Source organism: Thamnophis elegans, chromosome 15 (assembly GCF_009769535.1).
Source record: "Thamnophis elegans isolate rThaEle1 chromosome 15, rThaEle1.pri, whole genome shotgun sequence".
NCBI classification, from domain to species: Eukaryota; Metazoa; Chordata; class Lepidosauria; order Squamata; family Colubridae; genus Thamnophis; species Thamnophis elegans.
This window is the reverse complement of record NC_045555.1, coordinates 33995968-34008159: the sequence shown is the minus strand read 5'-3', so window position 1 is coordinate 34008159 and position 12192 is coordinate 33995968.

Genomic DNA, 12192 nt, shown 5'->3' with positions numbered 1-12192 from the left:
GAAGTCAACAGCCCCAGGCCTGCCGGAATAGCCAGGTCTTAGTGGCTTTTTGGAAGGCCGAGAGAGTGGGAAGGGTCCGGATCTCTACGGGTAGATCGTTCCACAAGGCCCTCCCCCGAGGGGTCGCCAGCCGGCATTGTCCGGTCGACGGCACCCGGAGAAGGGCCAACCTGTGAGATCTTATCGGCCATTGGGAGGTATGTGGCAGGAGGCGGTCTCTCAGATATCCAGGTCCTAGACCATGTAGGGCTTTAAAGGTAATGACCAGCACCTTGAAGCATGTTCGGAGACTGATAGGAAGCCAGTGCAGCTCGCAGAGGATAGGTGTAACATGGGTGTATCTAGGTACACCCGATATCGTTCGCGCGGCTGCGTTCTGGACCAACTGTAGTCTCCAAACACTTTCCAGGGGCAGCCCCATGTAGAGTGCATTACAGTAATCAAGTCTTGAGGTGACGAGGTCATGAGTGACCATTCGAAGTGACTCCCGGTCCAGGTAGGGCCGCAACTGGTGCACCAGGCGAACCTGGCCAAAAGCCCCCCTAGTCACAGCCGACAGATGGTGTTCTAACATCAGCTGCAAATCCAGGAGGACACCCAAGTTGCAGACCCTCTCTGAGGGGTGTAAAATTTGGCCCCCCAGGCTAAGGGATGGAATATCTGGACTATCCTTGGGAGGCAACATCAATAGCCACTCGGTCTTGTCTGGATTGAGTGGAAGCTTGTTCGCTCCCATCCAGACCCTGACAGCCTCCAGGCACTGGCACATCACTTCCACCACTTCGCTGAGTTGGCACGGGGTGGACAGATACAATTGGGTATCATCCGCATATTGATGGTATTTAATTCCGTGCCGGCGTATGATCTCACCCAGTGGCTTCATGTAGATATTAATAGGAGGGGGGACAGGACTGAGCCCTGAGGCACCCCATATTTAAGGGGCCAAGGGGTCGACCTCTGTCCTCCAACCAACACCGACTGCGACCTGTTCGAAAGGTAGGAGGAGAACCACCATAAAACGGTGCCTCCCACTCCCACCTCCCGCAACCGTCGCAGAAGGATACCATGGTCGATAGTATCGAAAGTTGCTGAGAGGTCAAGAAGCACCAGGATAGAGGAATGTCCTCTATCCCTGGCCTGCCAGAGATTATTGGTCAGTGTGACCAAAGCAGTTTCAGTGCAGTAACCAGGTCTGAAACCCACTGAAAGGGATCTAGATAGTCTGCTTTATCCAAGGTCCGTTGGAGTTGAAAGGCCACCACCTTCTCAACAACCTTCCCTACAAAGGGAGGTTGGAGACTGGACGGTAGTTATTAAGGATAGCTGGGTCCAGAGAAGGCTCTTAAGGAGGGGTCTCACCACCGCATCCTTCAGAGAGTGCGGGAAAGATCCCTCCTGTAGAGAGGTGTTAACAATCCTCTAGAGCCAGCCTCGTGTTACCCTCCCTGCTGGTATGAGACCAGCCAGGAGGGACACGGGTCCAGAAAACAGATGGAGGCACTCACCGCTCGCATGGCCTTGTCCACTTCCTCAGGAGTGACAAGCTGGAACTCGCTCCAAGAAATCCGATCAAGGCCCTCCCCCGGCATCTCTCCTGGTACTGTCCAAGTGGAGTCCAGGTCCGTCTGAATCTGAGCGACTTTGTCCGACAGAAACTGAAGAAATTCCTCAGCTCTTCCCTGTAAGGGTTTTCCTGCATCCCTCCCTTTCAGGAGGGAGCGGGTTATCCTAAACAGGGCGACCAGGCGAGATTCAAGAGCCAAGGTGGCGCAGTGGTTAAATGCAGCACTGCAGGCTGACTGCTAGATCAGCAGTTCATCAGTTCAAATCTCACCGGCTCAGGGTTGACAGCCTTCCATCCTTCCGAGGTGGGTAAAATGCGCACCCGGATTGTTGTTGGGGGCAATATGCTGACTCTGTAAACGGCTTAGAGAGGGCTGAAAGCCCTATGAAGCGGTATATAAGTCTACTGTTATTGCTATTATTGCTATTGCTATTCTGCGGACGCAATAAGAGCGGAAAAATGAGCACATTTTGCCGCCCGTGTCACCACTAAATAAGTCCTAATAAAGGCTCTTAGTTGCGTTCGGTCAGATTCGGAGTTACTGGCCCTCCAACATCGCTCTAGGCGTCTCTTTTGGTGCTTCATCTCCCGGAGTTCCTCAGTGAACCAAGGAGCCCTCCTGGATCCACTGCCGCAGAGAGGCCATAAAGGCACAATCCGGTACAGTGCCTCAGCCGCTGCTGTATTCCAAGCAGCGACCAAGGCCTCTGCCGGATTGTGGGCAAGGGAGTCATGTATCTCTCCAAGCGCTGTCTGAAATCCCAAAGGGTCCATCAGGTGCCTGGGGCGGAACCACCTAATCGGCTCCCCCTCCCTGCAATGGGGGAGTAGTTTCTGAAAATCAAGCCTCAGTAGGAATTGATCTGACCATGACAAGGGCGAGATCTCTATGCCCTTCAATTCCAGATCACGTCTCCACTGCCCTGAGAGAAACACGAGGTCGAGTGTGTGTCCCGCTGTATGAGTCGGACCCTGAATTACCTGGGTCAAGTCCATGGTTGTCATGGAAGCCATGAACTCCTGTGCTCCATCCGAGCGTTCGCCAAGAGATGGCAGGTTGAAGTCCCCCAGTACTATCAGTCTGGGGAATTCAACCGCCAGTCCGGCTACTGACTCAAGGAGCGCATGCAGGGCTGTTGTAACACAGTTGGGAGGTAGGTACGTTAGAAACAAGCCCACTTGACTCCCTAGGTCCAGCTTCAACAGGAAGGGTTGACTCCAACAGTCTCTGGAGCAGGGATCCCACGAGGAGCTAATGACTCTCGGATGATGACTGCCACTCCCCCACCCCTTTCTCTGGTGTCGTGGTTGGTGGAGCACCTGAAACCCTTCTGGACACATTTCTGAGAGGGGACTCCTCCCTTGTGGCCCAGCCAGGTTTCAGTAATACATGCCAGGTCTGCCCTCTCGTCTAATATTAAGTCCCGGACGAGGGAGCTTTATGAATCACAGACCTGGCACTTAGCAACAGCAACCTGAGACCAGGGCCCTGACATCTCTTGCCACCTGGTTCTTGAGTTGAGCTATCAGGGCCGGAAGGAGGGATCACTGTGACGTAGCGAACCCTCCTTCCCCGGTAATGGCTAGCCCTGTAACTCCCGTCGTACCTGCCTCTCCCAAACGTAACCGGAATTTTCTGGCCCGTCCCCGTCCCCGTTGACCCTTCCTCCCCTCCCAGCACACCAGCCACCCCAGCCCAGCTCCACTACCATGCACAGGCAGGCACACCTGCTGCCGGCCAGCTGGTTTTCGGGCCTATGCCAAGGGCCAGGGCGGGGGACGTGTGAGAATGCAGTGGGGGAGGGTTCTTGCATTGCACAGTAAACTCCGGGGAGGGGGGGCTGGAAGTGAGTGTGAATGGCCTGGCCCCCCAGTGCTTCCTCGCTCAGTTGGAGGCTTCCTTCAGCCTTCAAATAATTGCAGGGGGGGGGTTGTTTGCAGATTGGTGCGAGGCTTTTCAGGGTCAAAATGGGGAGGGACTGTGATTTCTGCACCCCATTTTGGCTGCCAGAGTTCGCTGCCCCAGGGCAGAAATGTGAGCCTGTCCTGTGGAGCCCACTGCCGCTTGGGACAACAAAGAAGAGGAGGAGGAGAATAGTGAGGCTTTGCAGGAGCTGGCAGGGAGCAGGTCAGGTGGGGTTGGCTGGCTGGCTGGGGAGGGGGGAATCATGGTGCTTAGGTGGCAGCAGCCTGCATGCCCCGATTGTGCTGGGCAGGGGGGGGGAAATGAGAGGCCCTGCTTAAATGGGGAGGACACAAACCTCACTGCTCAGGTGTGGCCCACACCATTGGCACACACACACACATACACACACACACATGCACACAAACACACACACTTGGATTGCTCTCTTACCCTCCCTGTCTCTTTCTCATACCATTTGCCTGCAAGTATGCTCCATGAGACAAAGAAGCATCATTAAATAGTTAAGTGGAAAGTAGTTGGGGAGAAGGGAGGAGCAGGAGACCTGCAGGCAACCACTTCCCCCCCCCCTGCAGAGATTGAAAGTTTCTGGGTCCCTGACTCTGCAAAAGAGGATGGGTGCCTGAATCTGCATAATATTATAGCACCCAGGAGTGTCTATTCTCAGCATGAAAAGCATTTCCCAGCCAACTCTCCTCTCCCTTCTTCAAAGGCAAAGAAGCAGAGAAACAAGAGAGGAGACAGAGGTTAGCAAAGTGAGTGAGGCCTTGTTGCAGGAAGGGAGGGAGAAGCAGGAGGTATCTTAGTGGATTGGGGAGGCCTTGAGGGTCTATTCTATCACTAGGACCCCCATGGCCTGCAAGTATGCTCCATCCTCCCCCCTCTATATACCTTCAGTGGATTGGAACTGGGCTTTTAACCACCTTGCCAATTAATTGCCATAGGAAGGGAGAGGAGTGGAGTACCTCTCCCCCCCCCCCCCCAGGAGAGGGTGGAAGACGCCTTGGACTACCACAAGCTTAGCACGGACTTGCCAACTTGCGCAATTTTTAATTTTTCAATTTTAATTTTAAATTGGTATGTTGAGTGCATGGGATTGTCTGGGATGGTGTGAATGACCTCACTTTTATTATTATTATCGTTGTAATTTGTGTTTTTAATTACTCGTGAGGACTGCTTGTGTGAGAGCTTGGGTATGATTGATTCGGAGGGCCTGCCGGGGTTTGCGGGGGTCACCGGGGTGGTCGGGGGGACTATGTCCACGGGAGAGGGTCGGAGCATTGCGGTCATAACAGGGAGGGGCAGATATGGCGGGGACTTTAGGGCAAGCCATTACCGGGGAAGGAGGGTTCGCTACATTACAGAGATCCCTCCTTCCAGCCCTATGAGTCCCACTCCAAGACCAGATGGCGCGAGTAGTCAGGACCCTGGTCTCAGGCTGCTGTTGCTAAATGCCAGGTCTGTTGTTCACAAAGCTCCCCTCGTCCGGGACTTAATTGTTGATGAGAGGGCAGACCTGGCATGTATTACTGAAACCTGGCTGGGCACAGAAGGAGGAGTCCCCCTTGTAGAGATGTTCCCAGAGGGATTTCATGTGCTTCATCAGCCGAGAGCCCAGGGAAGGGGTGGCGGTGTGGCTATTATTATCCGGGAGTCTCTGTTACCTCGTAGGGTCCCTGCTCCGGAGCTTGCCGGGTGTGAGTCCCTGCTGATAAAGTTGGACCTCAAGGGTCAAGTGGTTTTGCTGCTAACGTACCTGCCTCCCAACTGCGTTGCAGCATCCCTCCCCTCGCTCCTCGAGTCAGTAGCCGAGCTGGCAGTTGAGCTCCCCAGGCTTATAGTTCTGGGGGACTTTAATTTGCCATCGCTCAGTGAATGCTCTGACGGGGCGCAGGAGTTCATGGCTTCCATGACAGCCATGGGCTTGACCCAGGTAATTCGGGGCCCAACTCATACAGCGGGTCACATGCTCGACCTCGTATTCCACTCGGAGCAGTGGATGCGTGATCTTGGTCTGAGGGGTAATGAGATCATACCCCTGTCGTGGTCAGACCACTGCCTACTGAGGCTTGACTTCCGGAGGCCAAACCCCCACCATAGGGAGGAGGAACCGACCAGGTGGTTCCGCCCCAGGCGACTTATGGACCCTTTGAGGTTCCAGACGGAGCTTGGGGTAATTCCCGACACTCTCGCCCACAGTTCGGCGGAGACTCTGGTTGCCGCCTGGCATTCGGCGGCATCGGAGTCTCTTGACCGGATTGCGCCACTACGGCCCCTCCGGGTCAGCGGATCCCGGAGACCCCCTTGGTTCACCGAGGAGCTCCGGGAGAAGAAGCGCCGGAGGAGACGCCTAGAGCACCTGTGGAGGTCCGATAAGTCCGAGGCGAACCGAGCACTTTTGACTACCTGCACCAAGGATTACATCCGGGCACTAAGAGTTGCCAAAAGAACGCATATCTCCGCCTTGGTAGCGTCCGCCGAGTCACGCTCAGCCGCCCTGTTTAGGATCACCCGCTCCCTCCTCAATAGGAGGGATGTGGGAGACCCCTTGCAGGGTAGGGCTGAGGACTATGCCCAGTTCTTGGTGGACAAAGTTGCTCGGTTTCGGTCGGACTTGGACTCCACCGCCGTAGATCCAGCCGAGACACAGGGGGATTACTTGGCAAACCATCTCTGGGTTGAGTTCCAGGATGTTGCCTCTGGGGATGTGGACAAGGCCATTCGAGCTGTAAGTGCCTCCACCTGTATTCTGGACCCGTGTCCCTCCTGGCTGGTTGCCAACAGCAGGGAGGTGACACATGGCTGGATCCAGGCGGTCATGACCGCCTCCCTTCGGGAGGGGCACTTCCCCGCCGCACTTAAGACGGCGGTGGTGAGACCCCTCCTGAAGAAACCATCCTTGGATCCAGCCATTTTAAACAACTATCGTCCTGTCTCCAACCTCCCCTTTATTGGGAAGGTTGTTGAGAAGGTGGTGGCCTTCCAGCTTCAACGGGCCTTGGAGGAAGCTAGTTATCTTGACCCCTTCCAGTCCGGCTTCAGACCTGGTTACAGCACTGAAACCGCTTTGGTCGCATTGACCGATGATCTCTGGAGGGCCAGAGATGGAGGCCATGCGTCCATCCTGGTTCTCCTTGACCTCTCAGCGGCTTTCAATACCATCGACCATGGTATCCTTCTGCGACGACTGCGGGAGGTGGGGGTGGGAGGCACTGTTTTGCAGTGGTTCTCCTCCTACCTCTCGGACAGGTCGCAGTCGGTGTTGGTCGGGGGGGCAGAGATCGTCCCTGAGGCCCCTAACATACGGGGTGCCGCAGGGTTCGGTCTTATCACCCCTACTATTTAACATATACATGAAACCGCTGGACGAGATCATCCGGAGACACGGGATAAAATACCATCAATATGCGGACGATACACAACTGTATCTGTCCGTCCCGTGCCAACTCAATGAAGCGGTGGACGTGATGAACCAGGGTCTTGAGGCTGTTAAGAACTGGATGAGCGCTAACAAACTGGTACTCAACCCGGACAAGACCGAGTGGCTGTTGTGTTTCCCTCCCAACAATTTGGCCGATATTCCAACACTCAGGCTGGGGGGTCAAATTTTATACCCCTCAGATAGGGTCCGTAATCTAGGAGTCCTCCTGGATCCACAGCTGACTTTTGACCATCAGTTGTCGGCTGTGACCAGGGGGGCATTTGCCCAGGTTCGCCTGGTCCGTCAGTTACGGCCCTACCTGAACCGGGAGGCTCTCGCAACAGTCACTCGAGCCCTTGTGATCTCTAGGCTGGAATACTGCAATGGGCTCTACATGGGGTTGCCCTTGAAGTGCATCCGGCGACTGCAGTTAGTCCAGAATGCAGCCGCGCGAGTGATAGTGGGCGCACCGCGGTTCGCCCACATTACACCCATCCTCCGCGAGCTGCACTGGCTACCTGTCGATCTCCGGGTGCGCTTCAGGGTATTGATGACCACCTTTAAAGCACTCCATGGTAGTGGATCTGGGTACTTGAGAGACCGCCTTCTGCCGATTACCTCCCTTCGACCGATTAGATCGCACAGATTGGGCCTCCTCCGGATCCCATCTGCCAGTCAATGCCGACTGGCGACTACACGGAGGAGAGCCTTTTCTGTTGCAGCTCCGACCCTGTGGAACGATCTCCCCGTTGAGATTCGTACCCTCACCACCATCCAGACCTTCTGCACGGCCCTTAAGACCTGGCTCTCCCAGCAGGCCTGGGGATAAGTTCTTAAATTACCCACCCGAGTGTTGACTGTTGAATGCAAGTTGTGTTTTATTATTTTATTTTGTTCACTCACTGTTTGTCTTTTATTATTGCACCCCCTTCCCTGTGATTGTAAGCCGCCCTGAGTCCCCTCAGGGAGAAGGGCGGCCTATAAATCTTAATAAAATGTCTCAAAATGTCTCAAAAAAATGGCCTTCCCCACCCTGAGATACCTCACGGGCACATTGGTATTGAATTGTGAGCTTAGGAAAGTATCCCCTCCTTGTGTGTTGCAAACATATATTTCCAGTGGGGAAAACAGGACAAAGCAAGCTGTGTGTGTGTGTGGGGGGGGGGATCGTTTCCTTTGCTATATTTCCAGTCTGAATTAGACAATGGCAGGGTCCCTACAGAAAAGTTCTTTTAAGGATCATTATGTTTTAGTAGAAAAGCAACTAACTTAGCTCTGTTCTTAAATGCTAAAGCTCTTGCACATAAAAAACAGAGGAGCTCTGATCAACTACCAGAGCCATCATTGTGACAGTTTTGCTGTCCTGTAGTCTGTCCCCATGAAATGCAAGCATGGAATAAAGTGTTCTTGGTTTGTTCTCAGTTTTTTCAATGGCCACAAACTACTAGCAAAAGTGGCATTTGATCACAAGGCAAGGAATTTTTCCCCTTTTGCATTGGAGCATCCAAGAAGGGACAGGAAAGGCAAAGAAAAAGAAGTAAAGAGGGGAAGGAAGAATGAAGAGGGAAGGAAAAAGAAGGGAAGTAAGGAGATTATAATGAGAGAGAGAGTGAGGGTCTGAAGTAGATCCTGCCCTAGCACTTGATCACCAGCAGTGTTGTGTTGCTCTCAAACTTACAAAGTCAAGGTTAGAAAAAATATCAGTGTACATTCAACAACAAAAGTCACATTAATCAAAAGCATGCCAAATGCAAATGTTTACCTTTCAAGAAAAAGGTGTTTCTATCATTGAAAATACTGTTATGGGGGAGGGGGGGTTCACAGAAAAGACGTTAATCATGTATGAGTTGTTTTTCTACAGTAAAACCTCATTATTCGGGTTAAATTGCCGTGTTGGCACTCCAAGATAAATAAGTGGGTTTTGGGTTGCGGTTTGGGCATTCGGTCTCTAAAAGATTTGCCATCACTGAATTAGAGCATACACAGAGTGTAACTTAATTCAGCTTTTGTTAAATTGCTGGTGAGAGACACTCCATTGTAACCTAAGGCGCAACTACATAGATAAAATCTCTAGGTGAATTCCCAAGCTTAGCCTGGCAAAGTAATTTCATGTGAAAAGTAAAATGTGGATTCTGCCAAGTAGCCTTGCTTGTAACTTAAAATGTGGATTCAGCATTCCCTAACAAAGCTCTGAGTTATAAACCAGAAAATGTATTTATTTTCCCTTTTAAAGTCTGTTGTTTTCAGAGAAAAATTCTGAAATTTGTGTGATACCAAATTATGTTTCTATAGCAATGACATTGTGTTCAAACTGTGTGAGCTGTAAGATATTTGGAAAAGTTTTTGGCGCATGCCTGTTTTTCTCTCTCTACCTGCTTTGTTAAGGTGGGAGACAAAAAGGTCGTCTAGTCTTTTGCTTTCTGCAGAAATAAAAGCTGATAATCCGTAGCCTCATCTTCAGAGTTTCACTGGACTTATCAGTTCTGAGCTGCATTCAAAAACCTTGCACAATGAAGAATGCTGTGTTATATTTGGGGTCAGATCAAGTCCACAATATTAGATTTTAATAATTCCAATCTTCTTTTCATGAAAGCATTAGAATAATTTGTTAATTGGACATTGTTTAAAATACTAGAAACAGAATGTTAGCAAGATTGCATAATAAAAGTGGACAATAATGAATAAATTAAAAAACTATAAACAATGTAAATCATATTACTGTATCTCATTCCTATAATTTATTGCAATTAGATTAACATGTGCAAATGCCAACTGAAGTATTCTATTCCAATAAAGGGCCTACTATACTTTTTGAGGATTTCCACATATTTTAATGCTTCTATGGTCCAGATTCTTTGCGGAGGAATCCGTTTAGCTTCTTCTCCAGTTGTACAAGAAACAGGGAGACCTCAGTTCCTAATACAATTTGTCAGTTGTATAATCCAAGATTGGTCTTTAATTGATGTTTTGTCTGTTCTAACAGCCACAATTTTTAGAGTCTGTCAGTTTCCATGGATTAAATGCCAATATCCATATTTTCTGATTTTAGACAAAGCAGAAAATATGTAAATTCCCAAATCAGCTCTGAGGGGCAGGAGCTGGAGTCCTTTTGTCCACCCCAAGATCCTCCTCAGAGGCTGTGATTGGGTTGGTTCTGCTAGTGATTTCTCTCTGAAGCCCCAAACATCAGATTGATATCAGAACATGGGGGAAATCTTGGCCTCAGATACTTTAATAATTGGGGCTGAGGAAGCTGGAGAGCTATGAGGTTTTCATTTAAGTACCACTTTCATTCATGTTTTTGATCTAACTGACAAAATTTTGTCCTTTGACAAAATTGAAGGGTTGGAAAGGACTTTTGAGGTCTTCTAGTCCAATCCCCTGCTCAAGAAGGAGACCATAGTTTGAGGGGTCCTCAAACTACAGCCTGCGGGCTGAATAGAGCCCACCAAAGCCATTAATCCGGCCCATGTGGAACCACGAGGCTGTCCCTCCCAAATCATCCCGCCTTACCTTTGCAACCCCATGGACTGAAGCTGCACAGTAAGACCGAAGACCAAATGGTGCCCTCTGCCTCAGCTTCTTAGCTCGGGCTAAGTGGAATGCAGAGCTATGTTGCCTGGCACACATGGCCTTGCCTGTTGCTCTTCTGGGTTTCTGGTGCGCATGTGCACACAATGATCAGCTGGCCTTTGTGTTCATTGCAGTGCCAGGAACTGGAAGAGGAGCTGCCTGGTGCATATGTACGCACTGACATGCACACTGGGCAACTCCTCTTCCAGATCGCATCCTTGACAAGAGCACTGTGCCAAAAAGGTTCACCATCACAATTCCAAGGGTGGTTTTACCAAGGCATTATAAAGTGGTACCAATACTTCACGTGATTTTGATTCTATCCTTCTATTGATGCAGCCTAGGATTGCTTTTTTTGGCTGCTGCCACAAATTGTTGGCTCACATTTGAGAGTTTGTCCACTAAGATTCCAAGATCCCTCTCACAGTTACTGCTATTGAGCCAGGTTTCACTTAATCTGTACCTGTACATTTGGTTTTTCTGGCCTCAGTGTAAGACTTTATTTTTATCTACATTGAATTTCATTTTGTTAAATAAGCCCAGGGTTCAAGTCTATTTAGATCCATCTGGATCTTCAGCCTATCTTCTGGGGTGTTGGCTATTCCTGTCAGTTTAGTGTCATCTGTAAATGTGATGATTTCCCCATCTATCCCTCATCCAAATCATTGATGAAGATGTTGAAGATTACTGGGCTTAAAATGAAATCTTGAGGTCCCCCACTGCTTGTTTCCCTCCATGCAGATGTAGTTCCATTGAGGACCACAGGTTGAGTCCATCTGGAGGTGATGCTGTCTATCTCACATACAGTATTTTTAGCTTACCGAGAAATAGGTTGTGGTTTACTTTGTCAAAGCCTTGCTAAAATTCAAGTACTGTATACTATGTTCACTGCATTTCACTGGTCCACTAATTTAGCAATTTTTGTCAAAGAATGAAATAACATTTATTTATGATCTGTTTTTGGATCCTTCATTAGTTGAAGTAAATTGTTAATATCTAGACTGAATAACAAGGGTTCAAATATGCATCCTTCCCTTCCTCCTTGGTAAGTATCAATCCTTCTTCTCTTTGCCCCATTGAGCCCAAACCTCCCTCTTAAACAAGGACCTGGAGAAAGAGCTTGGATCAGGGCCAACAAGCTGAGCTCCATTTTGAGGATAATCAATTTCCTATATAATATTTCTCTTTTAATTATGACAAATTCACTAACATCTAGAAAACCAGCAAACTGTGTTTTACTTCCCTGATATAGAGGAGTTATTTCAAGACAAATTTGTTGCCAATATTATATTATTGACATACAATATTTATTATAAAATCTATATAGCTGTTCACTACCTAAAATCTTCTGGTTCTTCTGCAAGGAATGCATTTTTCTCAAGTTTAACTAAGAGGATCATGGCATAAATTTTAGCCACAATATTACTTGGTCTATAATTGCTAGAGTTCTTTTTATTCCCCTTTTTAGATAGATAAAATGCTACTACTGCCAACTTCAATCCAACTGGATATGCAGGCATATTTATATGTGAAAATGAAGACGCCAATAGAGGCTCCATCAACCAGGGATATTTTTTGATCAGTCAAATTAAGGAGATTTGGACATAAGAGTTAAATGATATGGGGTTGGATTGAATGATCTCCTGGGGTCCCTTCCACCATGCTTGTAAAGTGAAAGATGTTTTTCTAGTCTTGTAGAAGAACAGGAAG